The following is a 20,976-nucleotide window of genomic DNA, read 5'->3' as shown; positions in this document are numbered from 1 at the left end:
TCATCTGGTGCATGGTGGGTAAGTATAAGGGTAAGGTCACACTGGGAGATTTATCACCCGGCAACGAATCGCCTCTTCTATGGGGTGACTAATCTCCCCGAACTGCTTCCCCCTGACTTCTGCCTGCTAGAATGAAAAAATGTCTGCGGCATGGCGGTGCTTCATTTTCCAAAGTCGCCCTAAGTTTCCTTGTGAGGCAACTTTGGGCGTTTTCGGAAAACCAAGCGCCACGAGTGCCATGCTGCAGGCGTTCTTTTTATTCTAGCAGGTCGGACGGCAGGGGAAGCAGTTCGGGGAGATTAGTCGCCCCAAAGAAGAGGCGATTAATTGCTGGGCAACTAAATCTCCCCGAATCTTCCAGTGACCTTACCCAAAGGTGGGTATATATATGTGAGCGAATGGTGCGTGAATGTGAGATATGAAAGGATAAGGGTGTAACGAGAAGGCAAGCAGATGGTAAGATCACAGACTGCTTCGTCTTCCTGCACATCATGTCTATAGATCCTATACCCTGTTAGTTTTATATATAGTTCTGATAGTTCTGTAGAAATCCAGGTCAAGGGTTTTTTCCCTGTCTGAAGTAAGATGGGGGTTTTTTTTACCTTGTCCTGGTTTAAGTTTAGTTTTAGCCAAATGAGCAAAGGGTGGGACGTCATAGACACGTGCAGTTTAAACCTCGTTTGTTGTCTTTGTTTGTCACGTTTGTCATGTCTTGTGTGAGGCGTTACACCCGGCGTGCCAGTAACAGGGTTGAAGCCTTGGCGTGGCGTTACTGCTCACATGTATAAACATGTGCTAATTCAACCAGTGGTGAGACTGTGAGTGAAGAAATGCATTGACAGAATTTGTGTTATTTAGGTCCAATTTGTCTACAACATAAAAATCTTACAGAAGGTTCTGCCTTCCAAAATACGCAATGGGCAGCACTGCCCTGCACAGAATCTCGTAGATAACGCCTCTGCCCACTTTCCTACCCCCTGCTATTTATGTCACAGGCAGTAACAGCAATTTGTCAATAATTTGCATGTAAAGGGGAGACAGAGCTGTCAGTGTGTGTTCGGCTCAGTTGCATTGGGTAACACATGCCTCACAGGTAGCAAAGCAACATAAAGAGATCAGCTCAAATCTAACCTTTAGTTCACTTTGCTGAAATCACACGTATTATTTATCAGTTTTAGAGCATTTCATAGTTAACTGTGAAAAATGCCTATGCGCTTAAGCCTTCGTGAGATGGAGTTATGCTCTTTACTCAGTACAAGTTGTGGAATTGTCATAACCCATTAGCGTGTTCTTTGTTTTACCAATTTACACCCCTTGTTCAATATGGTACAAAATATCAAGCATGTGAGCAGGATGGGAGCACAGAAATATACTACTCATTTTTAATAGTCTGGTTACACTCACAGTTATTTCAGCCAGAATAGAATAAATTATTATGGCATGGCCAAAAACAACATTCTTCTCCTTAAACTTGGATATATACACGTACGATATTAGCAGCTAGTATAGGTATGGGACCTGTTATCCAGAATTCTCGGGACCTTGGATAACGGATTCTTCTGTAATTTGGATCTTCATACCTTAAGTCTACTAGAAAATCATGTAAACATTAAATAAGTGTGTGTTCGGCTCAGTTGCATTGGGTAACACATGCCTCACAGGTAGCAAAGCAACATAAAGAGATCAGCTCAAATCTAACCTTTAGTTCACTTTGCTGAAATCACACGTATTATTTATCAGTTTTAGAGCATTTCATAGTTAACTGCGAAAAATGCCTATGCGCTTAAGCCTTCGCGAGATGGCGTTATGCTCTTTACTCAGTACAAGTTGTGGAATTGTCATAACCCATTAGCGTGTTCTTTGTTTTACCAATTTACACCCCTTGTTCAATATGGTACAAAATATCAAGCATGTGAGCAGGATGGGAGCACAGAAATATACTACTCATTTTTAATAGTCTGGTTACACTCACAGTTATTTCAGCCAGAATAGAATAAATTATTATGGCATGGCAAAAAACAACATTCTTCTCCTTAAACTTGGATATATACACGTACGATATTAGCAGCTAGTAAAGGTATTGGACCTGTCATCCAGAATTCTCGGACCTTGGCTAACGGATTCTTCTGTAATTTGGATCTTCATACCTTAAGTCTACTAGAAAATCATGTAAACCTTAAATAAACCCAATAGGCTGGTTTTGCTTCCAGTAAGGGTTAATGATATCTTTGCTAGGATCAAATACAAGGTACTGTTTTACTCCAATAAAATAGAGTCTATGGAAGGAGGCCTTTTCGTAATTCGGTGCTTTCTGGAGTTGGATAACGGATCCCATACCTGTATCTTCTGGCCTGCTGTTCTAAAGCTATTAAACCAACTGGTTGCTAAAGGCTAGACTTTAAGCAAACTTTATAGCTGAGATTACATTACCCTCTTATCACCATATCAATATTGTGGCAATGTAATTATCGACCGACATTTGCTGCAGGTCAAGTAACCAGCAACAACCACGTTTTTCCAATTAAGGATTAAATACTAACTGAGCTGCCAAAGATACTAAACCTGAAGAAAGGAACCGCAGCTGTTACCCCGAATATACTGTGGTAAGAGGGCTTCCAAGTGCAACAATGATTCCAAATATGCAAAATTAGGCCTCTAATACAGGTGTCCCCAAACTTTTTTTTACCTGTGTAAAAAGAGTTGGGGAGCAACACAAGCATGAAACTATTTACAGGAGAACTCAATTAAGGGCTGTGATTGGCCATTCGATAGTCCCTATGTGCACTGGCAGCCTATAGGAGGCTCTTTTTGGAGGTACACCTGTTTCTTATACAACCAAAACTTGTGTCCAAGCCTGGAATTCAAAAATAAGCACCTGCTTTGAGGCCACTGGGAGCAACATCCAAGGGGTTGGTGAGCAACATGTTGCTCATGAGCCACTGTTTGGGGGGGGGTCACTGCTCTAATAGACCCCCAGGCTACCCCTCTCTTGTATACTGCAGTAAAGAAGGGAGCAATCAATGGCACAATCAACATAATGTTAGTGTAGAATAGTCTTTCCCCTTTTTATCACAACATAAATAACCCACCTCTCCAAAGGTCAATGTTGTTCCTGGAGTAAATCACTGTACTTAAGTACACTCTATTACTGTTTATTTTATTGAGGGTTGAATACATGGTCATTACTTCAATTAGGTAATAGACAAAAGTGCCCATTCTACAAGAACTAGAGACTAGATAAATTGTAACTAGAAGTTCATCTAGGGATCATCAGACTTTTGTCAGCCAGCTAAACAACCAGAAAACTAGAGGGGCAGATCACCCAATGACTACATACAACTGAGTTAGTAAAACCACATGTTCCTTGAAGATTATGTTTTGTGTTGTTGGCCTGAATAAAACCTTAGCAAGAAGTTAAACGTAAAATAAAGAATTGCCTGCATTTGTCACAAAATACCAACAAGGCTATGAGCTCAGGTCTTCATAGAAAGTGTCCATTCTTGTGGATGGCCAGAATACACATTATCCTGCAGATACCTGGCTGTGCCATATTTGGCCACCTATAATCCCAGATCTGTGCGGTGACTTTTTTTTAAATTGAAAAAAGGCATATAAAACCAATGCTCAAGATCAGCCAAATATATTCAACATTTGAACCACCAGATCTTTCTCTCTCCTTACAACTTAAAATGCACCTTGAGAAAAGTTTTTTTGCCCGAGAAACAGGGATGCACGTAACCATAATAATTTGGATTAAGCAGAACACAGATCTACACTGACAATATCCGTACAAGGTTTTTGCAAGGGTGTTTTTATTTTCCCTTTGTTAACGAGTGTGCAGGGACAAAGTCATCCATTTAAATTTCTGCCCTATTTATCCTTCATAGAGAAAAAACTCAACTGCCATGTTTACGTACCGAATACAAAATTGCATCAATGTAGACATTTAGGTATCCCCTTGTCACACAGCTCTGATAATAAAGATACTGATATAGCTATTAGGACCGTTGTTTTTCTCTCTGTTTTCTTGGGAGAAGAAACTTAGTGACCTACTTGTGCTACCGTGAAAGCAGAATTGATAAAGATAGAGAAAGGGGTATCTTACTCTGCAGCCTCGCGAAGCTCTTCCTTTTCTGAAATAGCCTTTAGGGCAATCTGGATAGTTGGATGGAAACTTCAGTGTCAATGAATGCCTTAGGATAAAACTTTAACAGCTCTAAGCAGTATGAATGGTTGCCAAAATATCTGTCAAAGGGGAAAAAAAATCACAAAGTCAACATTAATACATTAAAATGCTGTTTTTCTTGGTCATAGCAAAAGCTCTAATGTGCTGGGGGTAGGAGGATGATTGCCTTCATAACGAGATCACTATCCAAAACAGACAGTGGATTCATGCTAGTCAGTACAGCATATCTAGGAGATGCTTTGAAAGCATAACTGCTGCAGCTCAGCCTACAGAGGGAATATTAACCAATAAATATATGCAGATCATTTACCTGCACATGACAATGTCAATGGGAACTGTTTATGTTCTATTTATTATGCCTTAAAGGGGTGGTCTTCTAGTTATATTATTATATTATAGAATGGCTAATTCTAAACACCTTTTCAATTGGCCTTTATTTTTTCTTCTTTATGGGTTTTGAATTATTTGCCTTATTCTGACTCTTTTTAGCTTTCAAAAGGGGGTCACTGACACTATCTAAAAACAAATGCTGTTTAAGGCTACACATTTATTGTTACTGGTACTTTTTATTATTAATTAGGGTCTCTCCTATTCATATTCCAGTCTCTTATTCAAATTAGTGCATGGTTGCTAGGGTAATTTGGACCCTAGCAACTATACTGCAAACTAGAAAGTTGCTTAATAGAAAGCTAAATAACTCAAAAACTACAAATAATAAAAAATGAAAACCAATAGCAAATTGAATATAACTCTTTATATCATACTAAAAGTTAGGGATGCACCGAATCCTCTATTTTGGATTGGGCCGAACCCCTGAATCCTTCGCGAAAGATTCGGCCAAATACCGAACCAAATGCATATGCAAATTAGGGGTGGGAAGGGGAAACCATTTTTTACTTTCTTGTTTTATGACAAAAAGTCATGCAATTTCCCTCCCTGCCCCTAATTTGCATATGCAAATTCGGCCAGGCAGAAGGATTCTAATACAGGTATGGGATCCATTATCTGGAAACCCATTATCCAGAAAGCTCCAAATTAAGGGAAAGCATCACCCATAGACTCCATATTAATCAAATAATTCACACTTTCAAAACCAATGTCCTTTTTCTCTGAACTAATAAGATAGTACCTTGTACATTATCTCAAATAATATATAATTAATCCTAATTGGAAGCAAAACAATCCCATTGGGTTTATTGAGTTTTTAAATGATTTTTAGTAGGCTTAAAGTGTGGAAATCAAAACTAAGGAAAGATCCTATATTTGGAAAACCCCACGTCCCGAACATTCTGGATAACAGGTTCCATACCTGTATAGTATCTCAGGAAATGAATATTGCTTGAACATCCGTTTTCTCTTGTTGTGTTATCCACTACTGCTGGTTTCCCAGGGTGTATCAGTCCAATAATCACTCCTTCTACAGGACAAACTAGTGATGGTATAAAAACAGGTCTTGGTGGTGGGCTCTGGACTTTAGACAATACTCTATATTTCAAACAATGCAAATATCAAAGGGGGCAGTTTCACTAACTGTTTAAAAAAAAAAAAAAAAGCTCTGCCTAAACAAGCAGTAGGACAGTTGCACCTCAAAAGTACTAAGTGCATATATTTCTCTTTAAAGGGGTGGTTCTCCTTTAAAGGAGAAGGAAATTGGTGGTGATTGTATTCCCTTACCTAAAACCCCGGACGGTGCTCCTATCAGCTGAAAACTGCACCGGCCCGGTGTTCTTCCAGCGTGCACCACAAAGCAATCTTCTTACGGCTTATTCTTTTTTCTCGCGGCTGCGCAAGCGCAGTAGAGCAAAAAGCCGAACTTCAACTAAAAAGTAGCCTATTTCGTTCTACTGCGCATGCGCTTGCCCTGGGAAATTTGAAGAAGCCGGAAAAGAATTGATCCGTTGTGCTCGCTGGAAGAACCCCGGGCCGGTGCAGTTTTCTGCTGATAGAAGCACTGGCCAGGTGTTTCAGGTAAGTACATACAATCACTTGGGGTGCCTAACATTTGGCACCCCCAAGTGGAAGAAGACTTTCCTTCTCCTTTAAGGTAACTTTTATTATGTTATAGAACAGACGGTTCTAAGCAACTTTTCAATTGGTTTTCATTATTTTTTTTTTTTCTAGTTTTATAGTTATTTGCCTTTTTCTTCTGACTCTTTGCAGCTTTCAAGTGGGTGTCGCTGTTACTCCCTCTGTACAGCTACAAATGTATTGTTATTGCTACTTTTTATTACTGATCCTTATATTCAGCCTCTTCTATTCATATTCCAGTCTCTTATTCAAATCAATGCATGGTTGCTAGGGTAATTTGGACCATAGTTACCAGATTTCTTAAGGTGCAAATTAAAGAACTGTTGAATAAAAAGCTAAATAACTTAAAAACCTTCAATAATAAAGAAAATTAAAACAAACTGTCTCAGAATATCACTCTCTACATAATACTAAAAGTTATCTTAAAGGTGAACAACCCATTTAAGGGGTTGCTCACGTTAAAACAAACTTTTAATATGATGCAGAGACTGATATTCTGAGACAATGTGCAATTGGTTTTCATGTTTTATTATTTGTGGGTTTTTGGGTTAGTTGGCTTTTTATTCAGCATCTCTCCAGTTTGCAATATTAGCAATATGTTTGCTAGGGTCCAAATTACCCTAGCAACTTTGCACTGATATCCATAAGACTGGAATATGAATAGGAGAGGCTTGAATAGAAAGATGAGAATCAGTGACCTCCATTTGAAAGTTGTAAACAGTGAGAAGAAGGCAAATCATTTCAAAACAATAAAACAGAAATAATAGAAGCCAATTGAAAAGTTACTTAGAATTAGTCATTCTATAACATACTAAAAGTAAAGCATCCATTTAAAACATCATGCTAAACATGTAATGCGTTAATAACTGAACTGTCACACTGTTTCTGGCATTTTACTTTTTGCATGCCCTTCATTGTCATTTATATGCAGACAACAAAAGTAAATTAATCCTTTGTGATTCAGAGTACTACTCATCTAAATGAGGTTGTCTATAATATAAATCTGTAGGCTCAATGGGTGAAAAACAGAACATACCTGTAATCCTTGGGACACTGAACAGTTCTATTGCTTTGGTGTCGTTTCCTTCTTCCACATTATGAATACCGAGTTCTAAAAAGAGAAAAAACACAATAAAGGGAGATTAAAAACAGTCAATGCTACAACTGATGTACTTAGGCAGCAGAAATACCTCACCCTATTTGCAAGAAGTCAAAATATTAAATAAATAAAAAACAAAAACTCCCCTAAGGGTCTGGCCCAGGTGACAAATCTCCTCTTCTTCATGCGGCTAATCTTCAGAATACTACTAATTCCTCTTGATAAATAGACTCAAATATTTCAAACATACAAGGATTGTTTATTAAATTAAAACATGCGAAGAGAAGAAGAAAGGAAGGAACCTTGTTTTAATAGTTTGATATTTTTAATTTGCCACCCCCGCTTGACGAAAATTGACAGTGATATTTGTATGAAATCTCAAAAGACCCGTTTATCACCTTCACTTGTTGGTTTATCACTTCTCAATAACTATATGAATTATCTTTAAGACTCGATTAATAATGAATTAAAACACCTTCACATCCATGTCAATCAATTAATGGCTATAATGAATTAAAGTGATTAATTATAAAGTGCAGGTGCCTTTCTTATTAAAAAATGTATTCAAATAAATTACTCCATAATTAATTATTTCACTCCAATCGTAATCCACTCTATGCCAATTTCTTAAATTCCATAATTAATTCTGTGTTCCACAACAATCAAGACACCATTACTTTAATGTAAAATAATCTTATTAATAATTGGTTAAACCTAAAATGAACTTGTCAAAGTGCTAGCGCTTCCAAGTGTTAGTATTAATCCAACTCCATTTCTTATCCCTTGAAATTCATAAATTAATAAAGTGACACATGCCAATAAGTTAATATAATTGATTTAAAATTGAGTTCATATATTTGACCAACGAAATTAGAAATAAATAGCAGGTGGAGTTGCTCCCATAGAACCTAACTCAATTTTTTCCTAGTCCCTGGGAGCACCACAAAGCGGGATCAAGGCAGAAACTGGAGGGCTGCGGTCTCAAATTTTAAATCTTTCCTATCTTAGATGGAAGCGGCTATAATATACTATAAAACCGCAAACCCCCCAGTCATTGGAATGGAAAATAGAATTAGAGAAAGTAGAAGAAAAAGTTGTGCGCTAAAAAATTGCTTTAGCAATATCCGATCACTCTCCAAGGAGTGTATTTAAAAAAAGAGATAGAGTCAAATTTGCCCTGACACGTGTTTCGCCAATAGGATTGCCTTTTGAGAAAGCTATTGGCGACTAATCTCCCCGATCTGCCTTCCGCCGGCTAAACTGTAAATCACCTGGGGGCAGGTACACGGAGCGCTTCATTTTACAAAGTCGCCCGAAGTTTCCTTGTGAGGCAATTACGGACGACTTCAGAAAACGAATCGCTCCATGTGCCTTTCCCCTGGGAGGGCTGTCAAAGTTCTTGTCTTTAGTGTCCTAGCCTCCCGAAAGGTTAACTTAACCCTCCAGTGCCTGTGTCCCGCTGAGATGAGAGCGTAATCCCGTGTTGCAGTCGCTCCAGCTGACGTCACTGAACTGTTTTGCGCACGCACACATTGGATTTTCGCTGCTAATTGTCTGAAATCAGGGGAATGCTTAAGAGTGACGAGGGATGGTGTCCAAAATCTATTAACTACCAATAAAATGGGGGACGGGGTGTTGACAGCTCTGTCTTTGATGATGCTGCACAATTGGGCAGAACTATAAAGAACTCCTCTCTATGAATGCTGTGGGGACTTAGCAGATATAGCAGTTCATTATATTTTTACAAAACATGCCATAACCCAATGTTTAAGTGGGTTCTAAAATGATTTTACTGTAGGGTATAATAATACTGTATTAATACAATGTTTATATCTGTACTGCTGGGATACTAGTGACTGTACAGTTGAGCCACTGTGGGCTCTATCTCTGTATTGCTATAACTACACTTCAGGCTCAGCATTTCCACTGCTGGGACATTCTGAGCTCCGAATACGTACTATTTAAATATTGTGTATTTTATAGTTACATTTCTGGGATATAATTTTATGATTTTTTTACATACTATACTGGTAGAATACATTTGTGATATATGAAGCAAACTTTTGTCAGTACAGGATCCATTATCCAGAAAGCTCTGAATAACAGAACGGCTGTCTCTGTTACACTCAAATAATTCTCTGTAGTAACAAACTGGTACCTTATAGTCAATCCCATCAAAGATTTAATAAATCCCAATTGAATGCAACTATCCCATTGGATTTCATGGTTTAAATGATTTTTATTATTCATTTTTGCTTTGATTTGTTGGGGGGAATCCCATTACAATGTTCCTTTTATTATTACAATTATTTTGTTGCAATGAGATCTGGTCTAAAGATTTGACTCTAACAAAGTAGAAAACAGGGCCAGGGTATTTTCCAACACGTTTAAATGTCAGTATTCGTAACTAATGTGCTCACTGTACAGTTTATTTTATACACGTTCATATATTTGCCCAGGGGATTCACCCCACAGAGAATAAAGGCCTCAGAACTGCAGCACAAGTCAGTAGAGGATGCTCTTTGCCGTAAAGCGAGTGATGCGATTACTGCAAAAAGCGATCCCTCCGCTGTAATTCGCGGCTGTGTGAGACATACCAGCGGGCCATCACCCTATCCGATGTGGAATCCAAGAACGACCCGGAAAACGAACCCTACAGATCCAAGTACCGAGCTCAGGATTTGCTGCGAAAGGTGCGGGTGTTGCTGTGCCCGCAGGAAGACGAGAGCGAGGCAGAGGGGAAAGAGGAGCGCAGCGATGGGCCGGGGTGGGATAGGGGAGAGCGGCAGCGCCTGCTGGAAGCCCACCTGGCGGTCATAGAGTTCCGTCTCGGCCTGAATCACACGGAGACCGAGGAGTCGTCCGCTGGGGAGGAACATCTGGTTAAAAGCGGGCGGATCATAGAGCGACACCAACTGTCAGAGGAGGGCGTGTCTGTGTATACTCAGGCTCAGGTGTGTGGCCATGTATTTCACTGGATGTCATGGGGTTTTCTTCGGTGTCACATCCCTGTATCTACCCTCTGCCTGGCCATATTCCTATGTGTATATATTGTGCGTCTGTTATACTTCACTCTCCCACAGCCGCCTCTACTTTCACCACAAAACATTTAGATTCCTTGCCTATTCCTAACATCAAGCTTCCAAGTGCACCCCCAGACAGAAACTGTAGTTGTGTGAGGCAAGATACAGGTTTTTTTTTTACTTGCATGCGCTTGATATATTGTCCTGCGTCCAGTGCCGGCCCCGCCCCCTGCGCACACGGGGACGCACGCGTGTGCTCGTGCATGCGGAAACTAGCGTGGACGGCCCTGCGTCAAGGGGTAGGCTGCTTGTGAGGTACGTGCCTGGCGCCCCCAAGCTTTGCGTCCTAGTCACGTGCCTCTTCTCCCTACCCCTAGTTCTGGCCCTGTCTGCCTTTCTTTGGACACCACTCTGCAAGTTCCCTTTATCTTTCCAAATATTTGTCACTATACATGTTTTATATACAAGTTATATTAATATTTTGTGTGTGTCTAGAAACTGGTGCACTGGTAGCAAAACCCAGAAAGGGAACCCTGGACTTAACTGCTCCTTAAAGGGTATCCTTTAAGATGAATGTTAGTATGCTACAGATTGACTAATTCTAAGCAACTTTTCAACTGGTCTTAATTATTTATTTTTTTAGAATTTTGGAATTATTTGCCAATTTCTTCTGACTATCCAGCTCTCAAACGGGGGTCACTGACCCTGTCTAAAAAACATGCTCTGAAAGGCTACAAATGTATTGTTGCTACTTTTTATTATTCACCTTTCTGTTCAGACGCTCTCCTATTCATATTCCAGTCTCTTATTCAAATCAATGCATGATTACTAGGGTAATTTGGGCCATAACAACCAGATGGAAACCGAGGAGCTGCTGAAAAAAAGCTAAATAAATCAAAATAATAACAAAAACGAAAATCAATTGCAGATTGAATATTGGAAAGAGGCAGAGGAGGAGGGCAAACAAACTATTAAAATAAATGACCATTTGAAAACTTGCCAGTAATAGGCTGTTCTGTGGCACATCAAAAGCTTATTTAAAGATAAACTAACCATTTAAAGCTGTTATTGCTGCAGTGAGAGGATTGTATACTTGCATATACAGCAGTTTCTTTTCCCCAGCATAAATCAATATCGCAGAAAAAAAAAAAATCATTTTGAATTTCGGTGCTTTGGAATAAAAATCTCACTGTGATTAACATTTCAGTTAAGAATTTGTTGTTAAGTTAAATGTTTCTGCGCTTTTAGTACTTATTTAACAACATAGTGCAAACAATATTTGCTTACTATTGGAATATCTTGTATCCATGTATATGTGAAATCAGCTGCAGATAAGGCGACAAAAGCCCTGGTTTTAGCATTATATTTTGTTTTCCAGAACAATCTGTGGGCTAACAGGGGTGAAATAAGAGTGGCACAGAGATACTTGGAGTCTGCTGAATCCTTATACTATCAATATATGAAGGAGGTAATTAGGATAAGTGTAAAACATGGCTGGAACCTCTTCTTTATCACAGTAATGCTTTTCTTGCCACCAGATGTGGGGGGGGGGCAGAGCTCTTCAGGTGATATTCATAGACTGGGGGTAGCTTGAAAGTTCTTTATGGTTAATTATGGGTTTGGAACAGTTTTTTTTCCCCAACTCATGCAGACATTTTCTGTTTGCCACTGAGGAAGGAGGGTATGGTTTTATTTTTATTCTGCTGCGTCTTGTGAGTTTCAGGTAAGATCTGAATCACTATCCTTAAACTGGCTGGAAATTCATTAATACTTAATCCTTAATGAATCTATAAGGATAACTGAAATGTGGACAACGTTATGTTCTTAAGTGGAAGGCATTTACCCCTTTCGCTAACAAACACATTGGTTAGAGGTAGGGATTTCTCTTCAGACAGTCTCTGTTGGAAGCTTTGCGTATCAGTCAGGGCTGGCTTATGTTCATAGAGACAGATCTGCACTCTGCTCTTTTCTTTAGGTTCATAAGGAAAATGGAGAACTGTTCTGATGTTACTTTGCTCAGGAAAGAGATGAGAAGCCTCAGATGACCATGTCTTTCCTGAGCAGATTAACATCTGAAACCTTTTCTTTCTGAGCGTCTCTGTCTGACTGTACATATTTTATAAGAAACAAAAATGTACCATTGCACTATATTCCTGTAGGGACCCCTACTGGGTAATCTGCCCTGCAGCTTTAAGGCCCCCACCTTTTTCTTAGAGTGATCTGCCAGAGAGAATGACACTCCCCTGCTACACTGCTATATAGTGAGTGTAGGGAGTGGCCACTTCCTCTTTGGCCTGTGGATGCTGATCCAGCTGGGTGAGCTCAGGGGAGCCTGGGCACAGCTAGGCCCAGAAAGGCCCATGTGCTTTGGAGAAGAAGTCGGGGACCAGGTAACCCCGTGAATGAGGAATAGTTACACTAGGGCAGACTTGTCATAGTCTCTCTAGGAGAGAAAGGCAGAGAGGTGAGAGAGAAAGAGCAGCTGAAGCTCCAACAAGGATTTGCAGTAAGGGAGTAGCTTCCCAGAGGCTTTATGTGTTGCCTCCAGTCAGGGACCTCAGTGAAGAGGGACTGTAGGGTACAAGCTGCTTGTCTGACAACTTCCAGGAGGGAATGTGTGTGAATACTGCAAATGCCTAATGGAGATCTTTCCTCTGTGAGAAATACCTAATGCCTGCAGCTCTGTGTGAGAAATGTGCTATTGCCTCAGCTCCTGTGTGACTACTAAACCTGTGGTCACTTGCCTTGTGCATAGTTAAATAAACCGTTTCTGTTTTACTGCAAGAACCTCCTGGCGCCCATCTTTTGTTGTATGCACCGTAGCCTGGGGGATGTAGTTGCACTACACCATAGAGGGAACACTTCCACATGGCGAAGGCCCTGATCCTGTTGTGTGAGTCGCAGTGTAACCCATGCTTCTACTGCTAGTTGGACAGTTTAACTATTTGTGTGCTATGCAGCCCAAATAGGTGTTACATTCCTCTAAATATAAATGTGCAACTAGACCTTCGCTGTGGCTCAGTGAATTACACATTATAGTGTGTGTGTGAATGTGATAGGGACCTTAGATTGTAAGCTCCTTAGGGACAGGGACTGATGAGAATGCTGTATCGATGTAAAGCAATGTGGAAATGGCACTATATAAATAACAGAAAATAAATAAATCTCTCCTACTTCCTGCTACCGGATTTTGGGACTTTGCACTGTAGAATGACAACTAATCAGCAAAAAGACATGCCTGTCAGGGAACTACAGCCTATGTTTGTTTGTGTGAAAACAGGGCTGTTATTGGTTACCCACCTCCTGCTATGCTTCTGGCAGGGACAGATAGAACACTCCCACCACTCGTTTAATGCACAGAACAGGGAACAGAGAGAATCTATAGGAAGCTCCAGTAAAGGGACCATTTTTAAAACGAATCATCATTTTTAACCCAGATTCAAGCCCGTCCCATAAATTATTTATCATTGCCTACAACATAAAGGTACGCCATATGTCCCCTTTTAAGGGGATATATTGTGTGAAAAACAAGAATGTGTCAAAAAAGTTGTTTCAGGTTGAGTTATTGCCATTTCCTGCAAAAATCCAACTTATCTTGCCCATCTGTTCCACTTCCTGCTGGCTCCTTTCCCAGACTGTGCAGAGGAGCCCATGACACTCATCTCATAGGAACCAATCAGCAGCTCAGCTGACCTGAACGGGACCTGAAACTGCAGGGCTGCAATTGGCTATCCCCTTCTACTGTTCTTCTGGCAGGGACCTTTAGAAGTGCCAACTCCTCATTTGAAACACAGACAGAGACCATAACAGATCTATAGGGAGCTTCAATAAAGGGGCCATTTGTAAACATAACATTAATAATTTAGACCAAAATGAAACCAGCATCATATATTAGTCATTATTGCCTACAAGATCAGAGGTTTTTTTATAGTTATTCTATCTGTCGTCTAATGGAGGAGAAATGGGTGCCCAAAATTGTATACCATAATCAATAAGTAGTATAACCAATGATTTATACATAGACAGAAATTCACTTGCGTCACTTAAATGAATTGCCTTTTTATGCATGCTGTTAGTGCTTGCCTCTAGCATTAGGCATTAGTATATCCTAAACATGGTTACAGGTTACACTATATATGATATGTTTATTGAAACCTCATTGCTTAGTCCACAGATGGTTAACAAATTGCTCCTTTGTGTTTGTTGTAGATTGGTAAACCGGCAATTGATCCTGATGAACATTTCTTCTCTGAAGAACAGACACTTACTGAGCAGGAAAGAACCAAACGGTAGGTAATAAACATTTGAGGTAATCATATTGATAAATATATATCTCCAGCTGTATGAGAATGTTATCTGGCAGTTGATGATATTTTTTTTACAGAAGAGTAATGCTTCACTTATATCCAACTCTGCCTTCTGGCTCAGGGATGCTGTTTCTTTGGCCAAGTCCCTGAATCTTTCTGATAAAAATGTTTTAAAGATCTTAAGCTCTACTTAACAGCCTTATACAGCGCTCTTAACAATAACAAGTGCAGTAAAAAGTATTATATAATGTAATATTGATATTACTGCAGTGTTCAGACCTTAAATGCAATCTAAAACTAGATCTCGATAATACAGGAGGAGATCATTCAAATACACTCAGACAACCTTCAAGATAAGAGACAATAATATACATTGGTTGGAACTTCATATAATATAGCTGTGCCGACTAAAGCTGGACATTGTGGCCGTCCTGCCAGTTATATCGTTGGCTTAATGATTATTTTAATGAACGATTTACCCATTCATGGTAAACGATATGTGAGGAGACTTTGCAGAGGCTACAAGATCTAACATATATTGCCTGATGGCTATTTGTTCCTTTTACTTTCACAAACAGCCTGCGCAGTGAATGATCAGTTAACAATGATTTTCTCATTGTCCCATCCGCTAACCGATTTTCATCATCAATTCGCAAACAAAAAATTTTCAACCTGTCTGACTGTTGGGACGATTTGTTGGAACTATATGATTTTTTGCAACCCATTAGTGTAAGGATAAGAAGACAGTTTTATCGGATTGTGCTTAAATTAGTTGTTTCACATGACGAACTTGGCCTGTGTATGGTTAGTGTAGGTTAAATGAACAATTCAAAACATGAAAAAAGGAGCTGTACAACACACCTTCTCAAAAATAAAACCTCTGTTTATTGAATCATTAAAACCCAAATGCCTGCTGTGGAGAAAAGCCTGATGTGTTTCGGGAACACTCCTTAATCAATCAACAGGATCATAGGATCAATTATTAATTGCGTAATTAAATGCGTCAGGCTTTTCTCCACAGCAGCCACTTGGGTTTTAATGATTCAAAAAAACACTGGTTTTATTTTTGAGAAGGTGTGTTGTACGTGTGTTCTACGTTTCCTTTTTTTTTCATTCTTTGACTGGTGTTGCAGTTTGGGAAAGGAATTCCAACGGCACACGACTGTAGGAAATCTTCAAAATTTATTTCAAAGCGGAGTGCAATGCAACGTTTCGGGGAGTAAAACCCCTTTGTCAAGCATGCTTGTTACAAAGGTAATCTGCAATCTATTTTATATAATCTATCTATTGCTATAGTAGGTTGTTTAATGAGGAAACATGCAGTTAAAGCACAAGGAAATCCAAATCTCCAACAGGGGAGCTTCTCTGCCAGCTTAAATATGCCAGTGGAGAGAATTTCCTGCCATCAGCCATGTTTGATAACATGATTTAATAGGCGTTAAAGGGAGATAACTGGAATTTAAGTGTATTAGGCATGTACAAATTCTCTTTAGCTTTTCATTTGAGCCAAATTATATGTCTTAAATGGATGAAAGAAAGAAAACAAAACCGCATTGTTTCCAGACCATAAATAGTTCTTGTATTCCCTATCAGCAATGTTACATGGAGTCCAGACACTGCCTTGCTGCTGCTAATGTTATATTTAGCAAAGCTGAACAGATACCCTCTGCCGAGGCTGCACAAGAGAGTGAGTATGTAGTTTGTTATTCAGTTGTATTTTCTCCAAACATATGAAACAATATAAACTGGAGAAAATGCCATAAATCTAATCAATTTATAATCCTAAATATGGTAACACTTTTCATGACTGTGTTAATGAATAATATAGTATATTTAATATCTAATTTCCCTAATTATTCAGAGATACATTTACTCATGTATACTGGGAGACAGCCAAGTTATAAACCAGCGATGGACAATCTGTGTCCCTCCAGATAATGACATAAATCCCATCCCTCTGACAAACTTTATCTGGGAAGTAAAGTTTAACATATCTGGAGCACTTTGTTCAACAACTGCTGACTTGTATACTGGCTTTGGTCTTGTTTGCACTTAAAAATGTAGACATTTTATTTATACTGTCACAGATGAGGCTGAACAAGAACGGCTTGATTTTCTCCGCCAAAAAAAAGCAGAGATTGCACGATGTTGGGTAAAATACTGTCTAAATTTATTACAGGATGCACGGAAAAAGCTGGAGGTAAGTAGCAAATTGCAGCTGCTCAACATTCAGTAAATAACTTTTTGTTACACAAAGGCTTATTTCCTGTGTGCACTGTTATTTTTAAATATATTTGGTTATATTTTATGAATAAAATATAGGATGAGAAAAACTTGCTTCAGGAAATTAACCAGTGTAGGTGCCATCACAATAAAACTGTCAGATGTTTCCTCTCCTTGATACTTGCCACTCACTGCTTAGATGCAGAATAGGTAAAGCAATTGCAGGCTGCAGGTTTGCAAACTTCAGCGGTCCACAAATGGATAACTCCTCCACGTTTGGCCCATGAGAAGTTTCATTGGGTCGGCTGGTATTCATGTCTGTATGGGTGGCGAGTCTAATTTGTCTACAAAAGCTCCATATGTAACCAAGGTTTTTTTTTTGTCTTTTGACATAGGATAATATCGGAGAACTTGACGTAGACATTCAAGAAGAGCTGAAAGCACAGAGAAAAAAGGAAGAAGATGAAAAAGAAAAGGGCAGAAAGAAGGCTATTCTGTTTGGATGAAGTGATATATATGATTCAGTTCAAGCAGCAGAGGAAAAAGTTGAGTCTTCATCTCCATTAGATTTTAAAGAAGCGAGGGAAGTGTTCCTTGTTGGCCAGAATTACATAAATGAAGCAAAAGATTACTTCCAGCTAGATGGGCATATCAGTGACCATATAGAGATAATGCAGGACCATCGTTCTTTGTTTAAGCTTCTCGCCTTTTTTGAGGAGGATTATGAAAGGCGATGCAAGATGCACAAGCGTAGAATAGACATGCTAGAACCTTTGTGCAAAGAGTTAAACCCACAATACTATCTTCTGATCTGCAGACAGCTTCAGTTTGAGCTGGCAGACGCTTCTTATGAGATGATGGATTTAAAGGTAGCAATAGGTAATAAACTAGATGAAATGGAAACTCACACTATCAAAAAAATCAATAGTCTAGCGCAGACCGCAATCAAATACTATGAAAAGTTTTTGGACTCATTAAGGAGCCCAGACCAGAAATTTCCTGAGAAACGCGAAGAAGATGTTCTCCGTCCTGCCATGGTGGCTATGTTCCACATCGCATGTCTCTATGGAAAGATAATTTCCACTGATGGAAAACAACAGATGGAAAACATACAGAAATCCTTAAATAACTACAAATATATTGTAGATTATTGTAAAACGAATGAAGAAGCCATAAAATGTGTTGAGACAGAGCTAAAACTTAGTAAGGAGATGGCAGCTCTTCTTCCTGCCCGTATGGAAAGACTAAGGATTCAGCTAGCATCATTTTCCTGAATGGTGAGCTGTTTGTTGTAAACATCGGGTGAAGACTAAAATTTATAGTCTGTATTTATTGTCAATTGCTCTATCTAATGCTGTCACTATTAGCTACTTGCTAATATCTTATGCTGGCAAAGGTGACTAATTGGAGTGTACAGTGTAATAAGCCAGAAAGAGAGATGTTCAGAGTGTGGCTGTAAGCTCATTAACAAACATTGACAGTTTAAATATAATTGTATTTACACTTGGTCCCTGGCATAGATGAAAGTTTAAGGCTATGGCCACACAGGCTGATGGCTCTGGCTGTTTTCTGCTCAGTGCCCCCTGCTCCATTGATTTCAATCCGATCAGCCTGTGTGTGCGCACACAAGGTGGATCGGAAGTTGAGGTCAACCCAGAGGCTTCAGCTCCACTGTGTGTGAGCACACACAGGCTGATCGGATTCAAAACAATGGAGCAGGGGCACTAAGGAGTTCTGCTTCTCTCTGCCTGCAAAAATACGCAGCCTGACAACAGCCATAGCCAACAGCCTTTGTGCCCATAGGATTAATTTATTTTGATACATTTGAGCTACTTGTTAGCTCTTGCACTATACAGATTTGGGGAGAATATCTCAGGGAAGCTGCAGATACATATTAAGAAAATGAAAGGCAATGTAAACCCTCAAAACAAATTAATGTTATTGAAATGACTACATTAAAGGGATACTGTCATGGGAAAATTTACTTTTCATAATTAATAGTACTGCTTCAGCAGACTTCTGCACTGAAATCCATTTCTCAAAAGAGCAAATAGATTTTTTTATATTTCATTTTGAAATCTGACATGGGGCTAGACATATTGTCAGTTTCCCAGCTGCCCCCAGTCATGTGGCATGTGCTGTGCTAAACTTCAGTCACTCTTTACTGCTGTACAGCAAGTTGGAGTGATATCACTTCCCTCCCCCCCAGCAGCCAAACAAAAGAACAATGGGAAGGTAACCAGATAACAGCTGCCTGGTAGATCTAAGACAGGAGTGCCCATACTTTAATAAGGTGTGGTCTACTTTTAGTGATGTTGTCCCATTATGATCTACATTCATAAATTTATTGTTAGCATTCTGTTCCATGGAAAATATTACTTAAATATTGATTTATGGAAAGATGTATATTGCTATATTTAATAAACAACTATTTCTTATGTAAATTTAACATAGTAAATATCTGAATTAAAGTCATAAAACAAGAGGGTGATTTAGACAAGTTGTTTGTTGACAGTGTGAGATCTACTGATCACCAGCTAAAGGTGTACTGCAGGTCCGGACTGAGAATTAAAATAGGCCCTGGCATTTCAGGTACACACATTGCCCAATCAGCCCACAAAGAGGCCCAAACAGCTCCAACCAGCCCACAAAATACTGACTTTCTATGGGACCTTATAGCAGCCCCTCTGGCATTTGCCAGAACCCACACATTGCCAGTCCGGGCCTGGTGTACTGGTAGATTCCGATCTACCTTTTGGGCACCCCTGATTTAAGAACTGCACTCAATAGAAAAATCCAGGTCCCACTGCGACACATTCAGTTACATTGAGCAGGAGACGTAGAAAGATCACCAGCACACAGGAGTTTGTTCAGCAGGGCAAGCCCTTGCAATTTTAATAATGCAGTGCAACGTTTGCTTGACAAAGGGGCGTGCCCCGAAACGTTGCACTGCATTATTAAAATTGCAAGGGCTTGCCCTGCTGAACAAACTCCTGTGTGCCGGTGATCTTTCTACGTACCTTGGCTGGGTGGTTGCCTATTCCCCTACCACCGAGCACCAGGAAGCTCTGCTAAGATTTGTGAGGTGCGCGGTTTCTCCAAATTGGCTTGACATTGAGCAGGAGAAACAAAAGCCTGCCAGAAAGTAGTTCCATCCTAAAGTGCTGGCTCTTTGTGAAAGCACATGTCCAGGCAAAATGACCTGAGATGGCGCCTACATACCAATATTACAACTAAAAAAATACACCTGCTGGTCCAGGAATGAAATTTTATATTGTAGAGTGAATTATTTTGCAGTGTAAACAGTGTAATTTAGAAATAAAAACTACATCAAATAAAAATCATGACAGAATCCCTTTACCTACAGCCTGTTGATTGAAATATCCAGCAGGTGGTGCTATTCCAAATTCCTTATAATGTATTCACCATTTAAAAACTTCATGTCTTTAACTAGTATCAAATTATGTAAATCGCACAAGTGCCTAGAAGAGCACTTTGAGCTATTTTATATTGATTTGTTTTGAGGATTTACATGTTCCTTTAATTAATAACTTTGTGTAGTTATTTAGATGAAGTAATTCATTTATGCCACCCCTACATCATTTGTTACAGAGAAAGTGCATACAAAACCCACCAAATACATATTACTTCATTTATGTAACATATATATAACATTTCTTTATTGCAAAAGCTGAATTTTCACTTACCAGTACAGGGCTTGAGTCAACTGTGATTGCATGTGAGCCTATCTGTTGGCTGTGATCTCTTTAGGTTTGAAAACTTTACCATGTGAATTGTTTCCTTTAATATATTCAGATAGTGTCATGGCTAATGTAACCCCTCATCTTGTCTTATTAAAACAAATAAAATTAAATAAATATCTGAGTTTTTATTGTGTTGCAGTAATAGGGCAAACTCCACCAGTGTATATATAAATGCAGTTATATATTCTCTATCTAAGTTGTTGGGCTGTGCCTTATGACTACCGCACAGAATTTATTTGTTTATGGACACATTTAAAGCGAACCTGTCACCTACACATAAAAAGCGACATAATGAGAGTCCTTTGCAAATTAAACATAGAACACATACTTTTTTTTATTTAAGTAT

At 39.2% G+C, this 20,976-nt stretch overlaps 1 pseudogene; it reads left to right on the top strand.

The window, feature by feature from the left end:
* The first annotated feature begins 9,853 nt into the window (after window positions 1-9,853).
* On the top strand, window positions 9,854-18,970 carry LOC108696210 (annotated as a pseudogene).
* The last annotated feature ends 2,006 nt before the right edge of the window (window positions 18,971-20,976 follow it).

Source organism: Xenopus laevis, chromosome 7L (assembly GCF_017654675.1).
Source record: "Xenopus laevis strain J_2021 chromosome 7L, Xenopus_laevis_v10.1, whole genome shotgun sequence".
NCBI lineage: Eukaryota > Metazoa > Chordata > Amphibia > Anura > Pipidae > Xenopus > Xenopus laevis.
Note: the sequence above shows the minus strand (reverse complement) of the source record. Positions and strands in the feature narration are given on the sequence as shown.